At 40.1% G+C, this 19,201-nt stretch overlaps 2 long non-coding RNA genes across 5 annotated transcripts in view; both read right to left on the bottom strand.

Annotated features, from left to right (window-relative positions):
* LOC104909589 overlaps nt 1-19,201 on the bottom strand; it is a 175,605-nt gene that overhangs the window by 130,361 nt on the left and 26,043 nt on the right. The window lies entirely within an intron of this gene.
* LOC116216307 lies at nt 15,885-18,023 on the bottom strand. Its single transcript, XR_004158824.1, has 3 exons — nt 17,691-18,023; nt 17,531-17,602; nt 15,885-16,076 (listed from the first exon to the last, which is right to left on the bottom strand). It is a non-coding gene; the product is annotated as an uncharacterized LOC116216307 (long non-coding RNA).

Genomic DNA, 19,201 nt, shown 5'->3' on the forward strand with positions numbered 1-19,201 from the left:
TTTCAAAGGCAAGAAAGTGAAAAACCCCGGCTGATGAGTATTAAATATGGTCAGAATAGCTTTCCAAGAGTCTGTTTTGATAAAAACCACAATTTCTTCCTACAATTCAATTAATGTTAGGAAAATACCCGCAGGAAAAAGTATTCAAAAATTAATTGAGGAAACTTAAGAAGCATCATTTAAAATCCCATAATGTGACATTTTAGGTTTCTCACTTTTATACTGTTGCCTAGAATATGAGCACAGAATAGCTGAATCACTCTCCTCCCCCTCCCCCCCAAATCCAATTCTGGTTTCAATTTGTTTGTTGATTGAAATACCATTCCCTTTCTAATTCAAGGTATTACATCTGTTTGTCACCATAGACAAAAATCTCAGAAATCAAATCTTGGGGAAATAATAGTGAATAAGGAAGTCCCCAGAACAGACATTTTCACCTCAGTTTTGGACCAGGAACAAATTTTAAAGCAGCAAGATTATTCACAAAGCATATCATAGGTTTGGCTGATTCTATGTAACAGGATTTATTTTACATAAAAGCTTCCTATTGCAGAGGAAAAACAACAGTATTTCCTACATTATTCCTGTCCTGAAGAAATATTTGCTTCTGTAATGGCTAGGCCATACCCATCTAATCTCAAGACAACTGAACACATTCTACCAGCTACAGAAAAGCCATCTCCATCTCAGTCTTCTCTCTTAGAACCTACATCTGGAAATCAACAGGGGAAAAAAAAAAAAAAAAGACTCCTTCGTTATCTTGCAGTCTGTGACATAATCAAAACTATTTGTTGAAATCAAGTTGAATCAACCGGTGGACTCAAAGTTGAGGTGCATCTTGTGCATGCTGGTTACTGTCTCAACCATATAAACAACTTCATGTTTGAGGGTATGTGTGCACTCAGTTGTCCCTTTCTACTTTACTGTGCATGTTAGTAGGATACTGGGTAGACAATTGACAATAAAAATCAATCTCACTATTAAAAAAGGGTACTAGTACAACAAAATATTGCTGCTTAGAGTGGGAAGTGAGCAAGGACTCCTCCTGGAAGATGGAAAAATCCAAATATATGTTAGAAAGGAGGAAAAAGAATGGTGGGCCATTCTAAGTGCTGAATTTCACATTCTGCACTTCAAGCTTATTGAAGAACATAAAAGTACAGTTTCTTTAGTCTGTACTCTCCCAGAGGATACTCTTTCTAGCACATGGATTTCCACAGAGGTCATGAGAACATCTATTCCATAAAGATTGTGTCTATTTACACACAAAAATGGGGTGGGCGATAAGGAAAACATGCTTTTTTGTAACCTCCTGAGGCATTAAAACATAGACATTTTATTAATTATGGCTATGTAAGGGGACTTTTTCTGTGTATGAGTGCATGCACGCCTTGCCTTAAATCTCCTACAGACATGTTTATAGAAGGATGGATAAATATTTTTCCATAGCTTCATGGAAAATCACTATGAGAAACACTGGAGGAGGAACACAGCTGTGGGGTCCTTCATTACCTCAGCACAGGCACAGCTTTCTATTCACTGACATTTCATTGTGCATTGCTGGGTACATGCTCCCAGATGTACACGACACCAAAGAAATCAATTTTTTTTCTAATCTGATTATTATTTTTGAAAGAACTGAGGACAACCTTACTTTCCCACCCAACAGATCACATACCATTTCCCAAACCTAAATCCAATTTTGTAGTAAGAGAAAAGGGGTTGGGGAGATGCCATCACTCAGGTAAGCCCTAACCTAGTACCAAAACACACAGAGCGCTTCTATATCCTCATTTAAGTCCAGAAATCCAACAACTTCTTAGTATTTCACCTCACTGTACTCCACGCTTTGAGTTCAGGCAGATATTTTTGCTTTACACCTTGTCCCAAACTGCAAAAATAACACCCCTTCCTCCTTAGGGGGGCTGCATTTTTGCAGCACGTTGAAAACCACTCTGGTGCTTCTCAGTAAATCCACTGAAGATACTGGGGATTCTCTTCAATGAAAGGTTCTTTATAGATGTAAAATATAGTATAAACAAAACCACACAGTAAAAAAAAAAAGAAATCCACACAGAAAAACTGGACATTTTTCACTGCCCCCTAGTTCACTGCCTCTGAACCCTTAGATGAGACTGACCAGGACTGGCATGAAGCTGATGGCCAAGATGTAGAAATAAGGAAACAGGAAAAAATAAAACAAAATCAGGATAAGAAAATATTTATTATTAAGGGCTTGCTGCCTACTAAACAGTTGCTAACAGATAAAAACACCCTTCACACTAAAAAACACTCAAGCTACTGTTTCTTCATACCAGCTTTGTCAATGCACATGTCAAAACAGCTGGCTGAATAATTAGAAGGATGGTGGGGCTTATATATTAAATTTTTATAGTGTGAATATTTTCATTTTGTGCAAATATTGGTTTTAAGAGAAAAACAGAAGCTTGAATATACAAGGCAGGCCAGTGATTCTAAGAGTGAATAAGACCTTGATAACTACTGGTAACCTTCCTTAGCATATTGTATGTTCGCCGGTACATCAGTCCACCCCACTGAAATTCTGCAGATCAACTCTGAATCCTATTTCCTCAGCCGCTTCCCAGTTTGGAGTTGCCCTGTTGACAGTGACCTGGTGAATTTGAGAGGCTAATGCTAACCAATAGAATTCCCCACCCCCACCCAGATTTTAAACTAACTGGAGATGCTAGAGAATCTGAAACTCCTTTTCTCCTCCTGGATGAACTCCTATGAACTGTATCCAAGCTAAATATGTGCAAATTCAGAGGGAAAAGGTTGGTGACATACTATACAGACTGATAAGTTTTTTCTTTGGGACTTTCAAAATGCTAAATTTCAAATGCCTTTTACTGAAAAAAAATAAGTGTTTTTAACTACTCCTTTTGTTTCTTCCCTTCTCAACTTCTAAAACAAGTGAGAAAAGAAACTATGAAGAATTACTTGTATTTTTCAAAAAAGTTCAAAAAGATAAGTTTTTCTAAAAGAAGCATTCTTTTGCAAAAAAAGTTCTGGTTTTAAGATCATTTCTGAAAATAACAAGACTTCCATTGACCAAAATTAGTCACAAGAAAAGGAAGCAGGGCTGGCCAACTGCCCTCCTGTCCACTGCTCAAATTCTAAGATGTTTGTAGAGGAAATATCTTGGCCCGAAGAAGGCACAATCCTTTAAGTCACTAAGATTCTGCAGACTTTATTGGAGCTTGGTATTCTTTTCTCGTGTAAGAGTTAGCCCAATTAAATATCCAGCTGGTCAGACACATACTTCCAAATACAGTGAAAGTTCAGTTCACTTATTCAAAGCAACGCAACTGACACATTGACAGTACAGTCAGTTACTGCCATTTTCTTGAGGCCCCTTTGTCTCAAAGCTGCTGCAGAGCTCCACTGGGGACATGCAGAGACTAGGCCATCACCTCCCCACCAAACAGCCATCCTGTTTGCCAACATCCCATGCTGCAGGCACCCCACACTCTCAGCAGGAGCTGGGCAAACTTCCCTCTTCCCACCCATTTGATGAACAACTCTCATAGTACTTCACAATAGAAAAGACCCTGGCACTCCTCTGAGAAAAACTACAGCCTGACCATAAGCAGCAGAGGTATTTGAGGCTGCAACCATATTGTACAGGTGCTAGACATCCCTCTTAACCCCTGATTTTCCCGACTGTACTCCAGATGCCACTGAATCTTCAGTGCTTGTCAAGAGAGGTCAGACCTAAACACGAAACACACACACACCCACCCACACACCCACCCACCCCACCAGCAAAAGAGGCCCTGCAGACACAGCCACAAGCTTGTGCTTCCTCCTCCTTGTGCTTGCCAGCACACAGCAGCCTGCAACTGCAGACCTGCTGAATTTCCTCAGCTGGGTGACAACACTACATGCTATCATTCCTGCTTTTCCCCTTTCCACTCATATAAATAGCAGACAGCACTAAAATAAGATTGTCAAGGAGAAGGAAAAAAAGCTTTTGTTTAGAGCCTCCTATTTCAGGCCCATAACTGAGAAAAGCAAATACATATTACATTTGTGTGATTAGTATTGAGTGAAACAAGCTCCTGACTTCTGTTTTCATCTAAGTCTCCTCACAGAAGTCTGAAGATAAGATGTTTTCTGCCTACAGAATAGGTCCAGGCAAGTTTTTTTTTTCTTCCTATAGGCAGCCAGTCAGTCCACACCCATACTAGAGGCCAAATTAAAACGTTAACAAAAAAAAAATAAATATATATATACACACACACACACACACACACACACACACACACAAAGAACATTTCTACATATGCTGCCAGTACTCAGCTTTGCAGCAGACCTATGCACTGCTAAGCCGTTTTACTAATGGCCCTGTGAGGCAAAGAGATAGAAATCCTGTCTCTTGCCATGCTGGGGTTGGGGAGCTTCTCCTATTGGTCATAAGGCAAGCATTTGAGTCCTAGACTCTGCTAACAAGCTCACTGCTATCATTTATTACCAGCACAGTCCCATTAAAGGCATCAGTGGTGAAAGCTGTTGCTTATTTGAGCCCTGATGTCTTTCTGTCAAATAATAAGTGCAAAAAACACCCTCCAATAAGCCCAGTGCTGTGCATCATCCCTTCTTCATATGCACTACCCAAGCTCTGACTCCTCACTGGGTCCTGACACCCAGGGCTGTGCCACTGCCTGCCCTGCTTCAGCAACTCAGTCCAAACCCAGCCTGCTGCAGAACTGCACACATTTTGGTAGTCATTAGAGAGCTCTCTAATCATTTGGCGACCTGTGTTAATGCATTCATGAGGGCCTGCCTCCTCCATCCAAAGCATCAGAAGGTCCTGCATGCAGATCCCCACTTCTTCCTGCAAGATGGAGTTATTTCTACAGACACCTCACAAGCCAATGGCTGGCTTCCCCTTTTCCCAACCCGTGGGAGATAACATAGCTCAAAACTGGCAAAATATAGCTTTCTGAGCTGGACACCTTTACAAGGTTTTAAAAAATTGGCAAATACTTTTTATAAGCAAAGAAATACCCAAAGAATTTAGTTGTGTTAGTCACTAAGCAAAGTTTTTGTCTATTAAGATTTATATATATTTTTTAAATGATTTTTATTTATTTATTTTGCTAAGAAAAGAGGGAAGATCTACAGTAAGGAAACTATAAAAGCAATTCATTGAAATTAAGAGATAATTAACCAGTTTTAACTTGTGCATAGCAGCAGATTTCCTCCTGGCAGTGCACTCCTGCAGTTCTGTCTGCACTCAGCAGCATTCAGAGCAGGCAAAAGGCCGAGCAGGCCACAGCCTGTGCTGCGTAACAGGGCTGTGGTTGCTGCCACAGCTGAGCTGTTCTAACAGCTCCTGCTGACTGCAGGGCTACCCTCCCCTTCTGGCCCCTCCTCCTGCTTCTCTGCAAGGGCTTCCCTAATTTGCAAACATCTCAGAGCCAGCTTTTGGGAAGGGAAAGTAGAGAAGAAATCACCCCACTCCCCCCAAAATATAATTTTTTTCGTAAAATGTACTGAGCTAACCAATCAGCCACATGCTCCTGGGCAAAAAAGCGGCAGAGACACAGCTACTTGTGGGAAGGAAGAGGGAACACATCCCTGAAGCATCTAGACTGACTCAGCTGCAGCATAACAAGAAAACCTCACCAGTCTGCTGCTGGCACAGAAGCAGCTGAGATGCACACACATTCTATCTCCAGCCTGACCAGTCTGCAGGGGAAAAGGAGTAGAAAACAGCTGGGAAAGCAACTTCAACTCTCCCACTAGGTTTCATTGCATACTCCATGCGCCCCAGCACAGAGTTTGCTAAGTGCAGCATGTTATTAGAAAGATCCCAGGCAGCAGGCATGCACTATGATTTATCGTTTCTGTGAAATTAATTCGAGATATTTGGAGAAAGTCTTCAGAGGAAAGGAAAAAAGACCACAGTTGGCTCTTTGCAATATTTTTTAACACTGTTTGCCAGAGGAAGAGGTTATGGTTGTGCGGTGTACCCGTCACATGGGGCCAAGCAGCAGTATAGGAGCAGCACTCCCAGCTCCAAGCAAGCTTGGCATGAGAAGCTGTCTAAAGACATATGCTTATGAGAAGCCCAAGTCAAAAATAATGCCACCACCAGCACTTTCACAGGGGAGAAGGCAAGCAGACATTTTCTTAATTATTCTCTGAAACTCCTCTCCAGAGCTTCCCCAGCTTCTGGCCCAGTCTCCCTAGAGCTGCCTAGCCAGTTCTCCCCAGTATTTTGTGCATACCCAGGAAAGACACTGCGTTAAATATCAGCAAAGCATAACATATTCCATATCCTAGCAGCTAGTCTTGGGAGACAATCCACATGACTCTTGCTGCTTATAGCCTAGTTTATGGTCAGTTTCCCAGAAATATTTGCATGCTTGGATAAAGTTGACTACAACAGTTAGTTTTCAATTTAAATTAATCAGAAACATTTAGTCAGACGTGTTCTTAATGAAAGATAAAGCAAGCTCCAAGATAGCCAGCAAAATCAACATGAACTTTTGCAGTATCATGTATTTAATATTGCCCATGATTATTTTGAGATGTAAAACAAAGAAATAGCATATTCATTATGGGGGTAAAAAAAAAAAGCCTATCATTTAACTGTAGCCAACACCAGAGCACAGAAGTGCCTTCTGATTGTTATTATCTGGTCAGAAAATATTTTCCTAACCATAACTTATTTCCCATTTCACTGAAGTCCTTTGCTTCCTAAATAACCTTCTGGAAAGGAAAGGGAGGGATGACTGATCAAAATGAAAGGTCTGAAGCTTTCTGCTCCTTAAAAATCTGCCTCTCGTTTTCCTAGGAAAAAGTGAACTCAGAGTTAAATTTCTAAACACCAGTCCTTCCTGCCAGCAAAGAGTTTGTTTGCCAAGGTGTCTTTAGAACATTTGGGAAGGAAATTGGCCCATCTATAAAGGATTTGGCCAGGACACAGCTCAGCTCTGCAAATGGCTGTTCTCTTTTTATGATAGCAGCAAGGTGTGAAGTAGAGACAGGGGAGTTCACACCTCCGTGAAGTGTGATGGTTCTCACACCTACCAGACCCAATACTAATACCATGCACATCTGTTACCAGATTTTAGACTATAAAATAGTATGGAAGTCATAACAGTAAGGATGAGAGAAAACTGTCCATATATTTTCTGAAGCTGTTTGAAATATAAGCCTCATCATGTTGTTACAGCAAAATACCATACTGAGTAACTTCACCACACTGTGGTGAAAATTGCATTCTCTAGTGCAGTATTTAAACCAAACAGTTTCTATTAGAGCAATAGTTAGGAAACTTTTATACTGGTTTAATAGCAGTAGAGTAAGCCTCAGGCTCCCATGATGAAAAAAAAAAGTGACTTTCTGAATTACAGTTGCTGAAATTTCTCCCTGAAAGGCAAAGAGACAGATTTTTCATCTGCCACATGAAGCTCCTGTACAAAGCTAGTTTATACCAATCAAAAATATTAGTCTATCTCAGCACCTCCAAATCTGCCCAACTCAGCAAGATGCAGCACTTCTCAAAAGAAATTGATTCCACCATGAAGCGAGGAATTCATCTCATAATGCAACAAATAATTGTTGTAACAGTTAAAACATTGGAAGCTTTCCCTCTTGTTACTTGCCAAACTAATGATATCATGTGATATTTTCACTGTGACAAACATCCTCCTTTTGATGTATTTCTCTGGACCATCATTCTGTCTATTTAATGCCTCTCCCCTTGAAGGAATGAGCCCTATTCCTATTGAAGCCCACTGTCAGATGGCTATTAACTCTGATGGAATTTAGACCAGATCTTTCTCAGTCTAGATTACTTGCTGGCTTCTTAAGAGCCCCATGCTCTTAATTGGAGAAAATTGCAGATAGCATATGTAAATATGAGGGTGGGAGACTGCACGTGTGAATTTGAGCAGTTGTGATATTTAAATTTAGAAAACAAACCTTAAACTGTATGATAACATATATCCAACATATCATGAATGCTGTTGTTTAATTTCCCCCGCAGTTTGGCCCTCCCTATCTGGACTCTGAGAGTCCCTTCAGTGAAGCAGTCACTGGCTCTGTCTGTTAAGCTGACGGATGCTATTACAATCTCCCATACCAGAATCAGCATAAAAAAAAAGAGCATTGAAGCTAGTTCATGAGACAGATAACCAAACCTCTACCATGGAAGCTACTACTCAAAACACAGATGATGTGCAGGGCTGCTCTGTGGTGGCTCTGAGGGTTTTTCAAGAGTTTGAGAATGAGTGCTTACAACTGTGTGCACTTAAGAGATAAGCAGCAAAAAATACCACACAGGAGCAGCGAGACAGCAGCAAGGACACACCAGATGCAGCCAGAGAAGCACCGGTCCAGGAATACTAAGAGAAAAGTGCCATTTCCACTAAAAAGCAGTCAGGAACCGTGAGAAAAGGCACTTTTCCTGAGCACAGTGGGGTTCACACAGCAGGAGAAACTAGCCTTCATGTACATCCTCTATGAAACTAATCATAACACAAAGATATTAGACCACATCACCAACAGAGATAACCCATGAAAGACTCAATATTAATTAACCTAAATGTGCGACAACTTAAAATAAATAGAAATCAGCTCTATTTCTCCAATAATTCTGAACATTTTCCTGAGAATGAAGAGTCCAGGCCAACAAGGACAGTTTGGTTAGATCTTGGTTGGCAGCCTCGCAGCTATCTTTGTTCTCCATACCCTTGAGAAGCACTTGTGAAAGCCTTCACAGGCTACATTTATCCATCACCACAGCCACAGACCAGCCTGGCAGACACAGGTCTGGGCACCAGCCCCTAATTCCACTGTAGATCAAGCTCAGAAGAAACCTTCTGCATGGAGAGAATTTTTAATGAGATTCCCTAGTGTAAGTCAGTGTCTACAGAGGAATGGAAGCCAAGACACAACAAATAGAACCAGAAAGATTTCACTAAGACTCTGTCTAGGCACTGGAGTAAAGATGACAGGCCAAAAAAAGATGCCAGGGTTAGAATAAGCTGTTCACGCCAAGAACTGAGTTTCTGTGAACAGTACTTCCTCTCAGCAACACCCAGAATAGCAATTCGCAAGTCCGGGGCACGAAGACCCAAGGGAAATGAGCAGCTACAGGCAGGAGCCAAGCTTTCTCAGATCCGTACATGGTCTCTGGTGTACCCTGGGCCTCCCACATCAGCTGTCTTTCGTCTCCTTCCCCTTCTCGTCTTGCTGCTTCAGTTCCCATTTTATAAAATTGAAAACTTGGCTTTACTATTTCAGCTCTCCACAACCAACCATAGCCCACCTTTTTTCTGAAGCATATACCCCTCTTTGCTATTTAAAAGGACACTATCAGCAGCAGTAAGACAAGATTCTAAGATAGAAACACTATCATCTTGCTGCTCTGTAGCACCAGTAGTGAACTCCAGTAACTTCAGTCTGTCTGGGCTGGAGTCAAAGTTGGTAACAAAGCAAAGCTTACATCAGCAGACTCTAAGTGCATTTATTATGCATTTTAGCATTCCGCTGAAACAGGGACAAAAGTGCCATATCATCATCTGTGCCATAGCATCACCTAAAGAAGCTGCTTCCCCTCCACCTCTTTCTGCCCATCAGGAAAAGGAATACAATCTTTGCTACATCTCCCATGTTGCACAATAATTGAAATTCTCATGAAGAATTCCAGAGCAAGTGGAATTGGTACAGTTAGACTGTACTAATTTCTTGTTGTTTTGTAATTTTTGTCATGTAGTCTGGACATCTTGCGACCCTCAGATTTAAGAAAAGTTAAATTTATGTTTTTTCTTAATAAGTGGGATTTCCCCCCCCTTCACTATTCTTGGAAAGAAATTCTTCCTAAACTCTTAATTAAGGCAAAGTCAGAAAGAGTTCAGATTTTATGAGGGAAGGAATAAGCTGTGAAAGTAGTAAATATACTGTGGAATTCAGATTATGTTGTTCTGGATCTTTTTCTAATATAAAACCCACAGCTTGATAGTTTTTCCTTCTCAAGAAAACGTATTTCAACTCAGAATTTCAAGTAGCTGCTGAAGTAGATTCACAATTTAAAAAAGCATGGAATTTAAATATGTAGTGCTCAGTTTTACTCTTCTTGTTACCTACAGTCATATCATAAGAAGATACAGAACTTATTGAAGATTTTGGTTCTTGTCCATTTGAAGTACAGAAATCCCTTTCCCCTGAACTCTGAGCTCCACTGACCCTTCACAATATCGCGTCTGTTTTTTATTTTTCAGTTTGTGCAAAGCCCAAATGAAATCTTCTAAGGGAGCTTTGGAGACAGCAGAAGGAGGATCACAATAGCTCCCATGTGGGATCACTTCTTGCAGAAGAGTCCCAAGACTTCAGTTACTCTCAGGACCCTATTGTGTTAAGCAACACACATGCCTACAGTAAACACACTTACATTGTTTCAGTACATTTTCCATACTAGCAATGGATTTTTTTTGTAAAGGTCATCAGAAGCAAGCTAGTCACCATTGGGAATATAAATTGTGTATTCTTGATGTTCACTCAAAAAAAAAAAGAGCTTTGCAACTTTTCCTTTTTTCCCCTCTCTCCCCCCCCCCAGTTAATTTTGCTATTGCTCTTTATAACATCAATAGTCCTGGCTCTTCAACAATGCTTGCCATTCAGCAATCTCAGAACATATTAGACATGTTCTCCAATTATAGTCATTTTAGACAGAAGAAATCAAAGCCTAGAAAAATACAATGACATGCACCAGTCCATTTATGTATAACAGGAGGCAGAAATTTCAAGATTATTCTTGTGCTTGATAGGTCTCCAGAACGTGAAAACAGATTTGCTGTCTGATACCGCTCAAGATGTGCTAGGAGAAATTCTGACCTCCAACACTGGCAGCTTCAGTAGAGTCACCATTTTATAACCAATAGCGTCTGCCGCTTCTATATCCTTGGCTACACCAGTAACAAGCTTTTTCTTCGTGGTTCTAATTCTTGAGCTTCACCTATACACTGAGGTTTACAGGCAACTAATTCCCCTTCAGTTTCCCTCCTTTTGCAGAAAACTGACATTTAAGCAATGGATTCAAGACCAAGACCAAATATGCCATTGGGAAGACTCTGTCCCCAACAAGTGCTGCCACAAAGGAGTCCAGCCTGCAGTGGGATGCAGACTGGCAGTTCCACCAACCCTTTTAAAAGCTGAAAGCCCAGCTCTTATACACCCATTTTAATTGTGAGCCTAAAGCTATTTTACTCATCAGCAATAAAAGAGCAATTAAGTTGCAGCTGGAAACGAATTAATGAGATACTGCAAACAAGCTAATTAACTCGTGGGTATTCAGATAGAAACCACACAAAACCCCACAGGGTGTGCTAATTACTTTGGGGGGGGTCTAACTAAAATGAAATAAAAAATAGAAAACCACAACATTTGGAATAAAGGCTAGAAGTCTGTCATTAAGCAGTCCTATTGCATGTACAGTGAGCATAGGAAACTAGATATAACAGTGTGCACGTGGAAATGACCACAGACCTTGCAGATAGTGTGCTAAGAACAGTATTAAATTTGGCAACACTAAAACGGGATCTATTTGTGAATTTCCATAGGCAGGTGTACAGGGGAGCACTCTCCTCACTATAACCGGGAAGATTTGGCAGAAAAGTTAGTCTTTGTAAACACACTGCTGTTCTTTTGGCAACTATGAGGAAAAGTAAAGATTTCGCATTCACAACCAGATAGCCACTATGAAGCGTTCAACTTCATGCAGCTCCTGGCCTAAACAGACCAGGCACAGTGTAAAGAAGAACAAGAGGATTTCTGGGTGTGTGTTAAGGAAGTTAGAATGTGTGTTATATCCTATAGTTAAAGTCAATTGTCAAATATGATATTTCATTGCCACTGACTCAGGAGTTTGAAATAACTGGTTTGTTCATCCTCATGCTTTGCTTTGGTCATTTACGACCATGCAAAATCCTGCTTTTCTGACATTCTACTGAGCCTTTTATGCTCTAGTACAAACACTGAGAATGAAATTGAGAGAAGCAGAGAAACGAGCCTTTTCCACAAAGTCTATGTGATAGCAAAATACTGCTGCTTTTCAAATCTCAAACCCTTTGCTATTTTTAAGAAAAAAGCCAAAAGTTCCCAGCACTCATAGCAGTCTCAGCCTACCAGATTCAATAGCCAATCCAGGAAACCAGTTTCAACATCAAGTTTCAAAGAGGTTATTGTAAACAAAGAGCAAGCCCACAGAACAATATGATTCTTGATCCCTGTTTAAGTAGCAGGAGCACAGAAAAGCCTCAGAAGTGGAGACATCTGTATTTATGTAGGGTGTTTTCCCTGTCTCTTTATACTCCATTAAACGACAAATGGAATTTCTTTTCTGAGTAGACTAGCCCTTACATCTTAAGCCATACCACCTATAACAATACTGCCACTAAAATACAAGAATGACACTTTTTGAACTGTGTATAAGCACTGCAATGTTTGTTTATAATTGGTATTATAGCAGATCACAGCAACCACCAGAGTCTGGGGTTCTTCTGAAGTTTCAGAGGGACAAGATCAGAATCAGGCCCTGAGGACAGCTTTTATACAACATAGCTTGTTCAGAATCCAATTTCACAGTCTTTTTCTTCATTTGGATTCAGTTGCAAGCGAGACATTTTTTGTCATCCACATACACACTATTTTTACTTTCCTGTTAAGACAAGCTAGAGTTCGAAGCTATCACACAAAGCCAGGTGTAATATGAAAGTGGACAATGAGTTCTTATTGATATGATTACAAAATAATTGTTGCCTGACATCTCTGTACTTGCTTAGCTAAACAAAGTTTGCAATAAAAAGAATTTAAGATTCATCTTGTCAAGAAGATATGCAAGTCTTGGCAGCACAAGTCTTACCCACAGACTGACAAAGTATTTGTCAACCAATATGTTCCTATATTGAAAATAGGAAAAAGTATTTATTACGTGCAACACGCTTTTCTACAGGAAATACGTTAATGCTATTGTGGCCACTTAACCAATCTAACGCAAAGTAAGTTACACTTAGAAACACAGACGCACGGTTTTTAACACTGTAAATCACCTTCATTCCTAGCTCAAGATTTTTCTGCTTGTATGTATTTATTTTTCTTTCTAGTTTATTTTGGCTGATTTAAGAGGGAGGCTCATGAAGTCACCAGCACACCCAAAGCTTATATATGTTTTGAATACCAGTCTGTGACCCCACTGTTTGCACTTGTGCATTAGAGCTATAACTCAACACTGTCCCAACAAGCAGTGTGCTGCAGCTTGCCCTAGGGAAGATAAGCCAGAGCATAATCTACACATCCCGCAGCTCTCAAGGCTGTTAAAACACATATGCTATCTCTTGGAGAAAAAACAGGGCTCCAAACTGATCTTAAGCTATACTGAAGTATAAAGTAAGCAAGGCAGAGTAACTACTGTGTTCTGGTCTTATTTCTCTCAGAGCTCCTTACTCAACATTAAGGAAAAAAAACAAGAACAGGGAATTCTAGGCCCGTGTGAAAAGAATGTGTGATTATTGCTTGTCTAGTGGCAAAGTTTCAAGCCCACTTCATGGCAGCATCAAGCTCACTGCTATTCTCCCTGCAAGTCTGACAGAGGAGTAAGATAGACTTCTTCCCTCGAGCTGAAAGAAATATCCATGTGGCTTCCATCTCTGCCTCTCAAGGAGGTGCAGTTATAAAAATAAAACATCATAGTCATGCTAAATACAGCTTCATGGAAAAACTGGAAGTGGAAGAACTAGATTCAGGGGCACCTGGCTTTTATTCCGGTTTGGTCACTGACTTTAACAGGCTGAAGAGACTGCCTTTGTCTGCTCCCCCTCCTCCCTCCCATAAATAAATTATAGTCACAACTTATTATAAATAACATTTGCACTGCAGGAATATTACACTAACCTGCAAACACACTGTCAGGTTTAACTAACATTTAAAGAGCACACTGAGCAGGGCAAAGTACTGTTAGCAGTCATAAAGTGCTGGGTTTTGAGCTGTACTGATACAGCAGTGCTTTGGGCTCCTCAGTTTTATATTTTACAGCCACACTCTTATCAAACCATGCTGCATAACCGTCAGCAGAGTTCCCGTGCACAAGCGTCAACTGAGCTCCTGCCACATTCCCTGCTAAGCATTTCCTCCTAGGCTGTTGCTCCGCACACGTAAGAGGGCATTGGCTTTGATGAGAAAGTGTGAGGATTATTAAAAGCCTGAAAAAAAAAACCCACAAAACTCTTTGCAGTTCTTACAAGGAAAGCAAAGAACATTCAAACTGAAAGTGACAGAAGTGTCCTTAGGAAGTTCCCTTTCTCCTCCATATCTATTTCAGATTAGCTTATGCCTTATAAAAAAAGAATTTAAGACCTGAAAATCTAAGATGTACACAGACATCATGGAGCAGGCTTAGCAGCAAGACCTGCTTTTCTCTTGAATATGTTTTTCAGTATTAATGCAACATAGCTATTGGAAAAATTTAATCCTAAACTTAAAAAAAATTAAAATAGCAACAAAGACCAAAAACCAAGAAGGTTGATATTTTCTTATCTTAAAAAAGCTTAGAGATATACCACACAATTCTGTTTTTCCTCAATGTGGCAAAAACAAATGTTTTAAACAAAACTGTTACTAGAAGTGGCTCAATCTTAAATCATCTTTTAATTTTGGTTACTTGATAGGTTGACCTCAGGCCACGACAGGAAGCATTTTGGTTATTCCTAAGGCAAGCTCATGAAGAGGGAGAACAGCACATTTGCAACCAGTTATCGTGTCAAAGCTTTGTTAGTCTGGTTTACTCAGCATTTTTTCTTCCTGTATTCTCTCATTTTATCTTCCATCAAAAAAATTTCAACACCATCAGAGAGAGATCTGCTCCTTGTCACAAAGCAGGACTCAGTCCTGACCACTCCTCAGAGGGAGTCTCACTTCTCGCAGCACACAGCACTGCAAACCAGCCATCCTGCTCTGTGTTCCCTCATCTGTCTCCTCCTCATAGCAACTTAGGCAAGGAAAATCTCTGTCTCCCTTACAGCACAGGTTTATTTACATCGACGGACACAATTTAGACTGGATTAAATCGCTGTGAAACCACATCTCAGGTTGACTTAAATCCCAATATGTTCCCACTCCTTGCATTGCTGGTGCTCTGACCATACATAGAGTTGTATCAGGCAGCTTTGCTGGCAGAAAGGGCCTCCTCCCAAAGAAAGCAGGCATATTTCAGCTGGCTCTGTGAGTAAGATCATTGCCATGGGCAATCTTCAGAAATGAAAGGAGTAACTGTGGGAGACCAGTTGCTCTGAGATAGTAAACTACCTGCAGGTCACCTATGCACTCAGCCCACAGGAGTGCAAGGCAACCTGAGCTGCCCCTGCCTTCAGGGTGAATCCTGAGGTTGAAGGAGCATAAGTTTAACTCTTTAATCATTGTAAATTAGTAAGAGCCACCTGACATTAGCTAATGGCATGCAGACAGACCAGCTGACCTGATGACCTGACAACTGCACGATGCATTTCAAATTTGAGGAATACTTTATTAGAATACTTTATTATTAAGTCTTTTCTAAAGGTAGTGGCTCAGAGCCTGCACATTACTGAGACCCATTCTTCAGAGCATTCCTAAGGGGTCTACGGACCAGAGACACTGTACTGCCTTAACAGGAGCAGGTCTTCAGAAAATACTTATAGATAAAGTGGTCTGGATAGGCTCTTTTTTTTCTTTAAAAAAAAAACATAACACAAACCATAACCATAGCACAAACCTTAAGCCCAAAAATTTACTGAGATTCTCCTTTTTTAAAAAGAAAACGTTTCAAAAATTCCCCATGGAAAAAAAAATAATCCAAATATTCCCAAACAGGCCATTATAAGTAAGAAAGCAAGGGCAGAGCTATTTTAATCACTGCAAGCTCAGTAGAAAAAGCAGTAGAGGAATAACAGGTTTCACTTGTCATTCCAGAATGAGTTTCTCCGCAGTTTATTAAAATAAAAGTGGAATCAGTTTTTCAAAACTATTTTGTGATCTCACCGAAGAAACAGAGTTGCCATTCAACATACCTTCAAGAAAAAAAAAAGAAAAATCATCCACATGATCTATCAGGATATCATGTCAAATTCACTTAACCTCCAGAGAAAGAAAAAAGCTATTAAGGCTATACAAGTCAGTACATAACACCACCCTGTAACTTTAAAGACTTTAAAAAACCCATCCATGCTTAAGCTCAGAGCTGCCTTTTTCAAGTTCCCACTGTAGTTTTCAGCATGAAATGAAAAAGTCTTGAACTAAAACAAAACAAATCTCTATAGCAGCCAGAGCAGGGAGAGAGAGGGAGAGAGACAAAGAGACAAAAAAACACCACAATGTATCCCAGAGAGCATTACATCAGTTCTCCTCCCAGTTTTATTTAAAACACACGTGCCATCACTCACAGCCCTACAGTTAGTGGAAAATATGACTGCAACTTCCATGGTGTGTGGGTAGCATATAAAAAGCTCTTTGGCACAGCAGAATTTGGTTGCTATTAGAAGGAAAAAAGATGGCATATTTGTACAAAATCCTTGTGTTTTGGCATGAAGGATAGCCCTGAGTGAGCCATCTAGCTATTTTTTTGCTCTTCAGCAGGAGACATACCATTTTACTTCAGTAAAGAACATGATATAGAAAGAGCAGAGCTTTACACATAATACAGTATGCTTCCACTCCATGCTGACAATTCTATTCAATTATTAGTAAAAAAAAAAAAGCACTCCTTATGAAACAGATTTAGGTAAAAAAAATATTTCAGCTTTGACTATCAGAGCAAGAATAGGTAGCATAAAACATTCATCATGAAATCAAAGTACTGCCCAGGTTTATGCTCTGGAAATGAGTCAAATGTCCGATTTTTAATACACAGAGAAGTTGTATATCAAAATCAGAGCCAAAAAAACAAAGCAGCATTCAAAACTCCAAAAGCTCAGGTTTTACCAGTTCATTAATGATTGATTTTGCATGTACGTGTGCTAGAAAGAGATACAGGATGAAAAATATCCAGATGATTTTCCACATCACACAAAACCAGAAGGGCTCTATGCCATCTGATACCCTGCAGTTAGTCACTAACAACACCTGCACATTGACTTTAGGTCCTCCTCAAAACACTCAAAAGCTACCATTCAGAAGTCTGTAGACAGCTACTTGGAGAAGACCTCAAAAAAATAGTATTTTATTGTTCAAAGCTTACAGTGATTTTCTTCTGTTTTGTTTCTGTTTGAAGCTCATGGCTTCACATCTCTACTTTCTTCAACATTATTTTCAAGAAAAAAGGTAAAATTTCCAAGGTTTCTGGGAGATCTTTTTAAGAAAAGCACCAAATGCAAGAGAAAGATGAAATTCCAGCAACTTCCCCCATCCCAGTTTGGAAGCACTGTGCAATCTTACTGCTCCTATAGATCCCCAGGTCCCTCCAAGCCCAAAGCTCTGACACAGCAAGGTCACACCCAAAGCAGCAGTACTTTCAGCCTCTACTCACCCAAAGAAGAGACAGGGCAGCCCATACAACCTCCTGCTCCTGTGTTACTAGCATGGGGATAGCATGATCCCACTGGGGAGAAGGGAAAAAGGCATCCAGCTGTCACAGAATGCAGTAGTTCCACAGAAGGTCACTGTCCAGAACATGCTGGGCTGGCTACCTGCATCACTGAAGTGAAGATGGCACTGGATCCCAGCTGGATTTTGTCCAATGTTGACCCTCTATCTCTGCAGCCACACTTCCCTCTCATTTGTTCTTCTTTTCAGGCCACAGATGAGGTGATGGAAGTATGCAGCAGGAGCTGCAACCTGTGTTTATCATTTTTCCTCAGTGAATGAGCAGCAATGAAGTCTAACATAAAAGAGCAACACCAATGAGAAGTGAAGCACTATAAAGCCAACCCTTGAGCTCCAACTTCATAAAGCACCAAAGAGTCAAACTGATGAGATCACACCAAAACAACTTGGACAAAAGGTTTCTTAAGAAGAGTCAACGTTTGCAATGGAGAAAGCTAGGTATAAGTACCAGCCTGAGTCCAGGGCAGTTTCTAAATTCACTTCACCCAGATACCAGTTGCTGGATAAGAAAATGAACCTGTACGTTAAGTCCACAAATATTAGCAAAATATCAGTCATAAAACACTGTGGCTGCATGCAAACCATCCCTCTTACACCAGTTGTGGTAGAAAATTTGACATTAGATCTATGATTGATGTTGTCCCAGTAATACTTATTTGTTAAGTTGTGTAAATCTAGGACACCAATCTATTTCACACAACTTTGTTGATACCTTACTATCATCCCTGCACATCAAAGGACAGCAGGCTAGAGAAATGCATGTTTTTAAAAGAATAAAGTGAAGCTCACACAACTCAGAAGAATGTAGTTGCAAAAATTCTCCAAAACTTACCAAGATGACAAAACAGATGAAATGCCAAATCACAGACTGCTTTCCAGCTCTATACTGGTATGTTCAAATATGATCAGATTTCAAATCAAGATGACCCAATGAGTACAACCAAGCGCATGAGTTTTTACAATATTGAGTTTTTACAATAACAAATTAACCAATGAAAAATATAACTTCCAAGAGACAAGGAGGCTCTTCTGGTGTGGGTTTGTTTTGGGTTTCATTTTGCAAATTTTAAAAAAAAAGAAGCCTGTTCACTTGAGGCATTCACCACTGGACACTAAACCTTTGATATGCATCAAGAGGGCAATTATCTGCAAAATAAAGACTTTTGTATATCGTGGATCCCACATTCTAAATTCAGTCTGAGAAGCAGGAGGAAAAAACGATTCAGACGTCAACAGTGAATTGGCCAAAGGTCTCTGCGTTACAGATATACCACTGTTACATTTTACATGGCATTAGGAAGCGTGGCAGTCATTTGACCTACCAAACAGCAAGCACTTTTGATGCAAAGCCTAATTGTCACTTATACTTTGTCACGCCATTTAGTTTCAATGATTTCCTGAACTCTTCAAGGAACTATGCTAATGTCCTGATTCTACTTCTGTCAGTATCAACGTGATCCTCATTAAAACGAAGCTGTCAAAATTGTTTTGGTGCCACTTTCTTTGACAACATCTGCTCAGTTTCCCCATTGTCACCTTAACTGTGGGAAACAAGATTAAGAAGTCACTAAAAATCTCATGCCTACATTTTATC

Source organism: Meleagris gallopavo, chromosome 2 (genome assembly GCF_000146605.3).
Source record: "Meleagris gallopavo isolate NT-WF06-2002-E0010 breed Aviagen turkey brand Nicholas breeding stock chromosome 2, Turkey_5.1, whole genome shotgun sequence".
In the NCBI taxonomy this organism is placed as follows: Eukaryota; Metazoa; Chordata; class Aves; order Galliformes; family Phasianidae; genus Meleagris; species Meleagris gallopavo.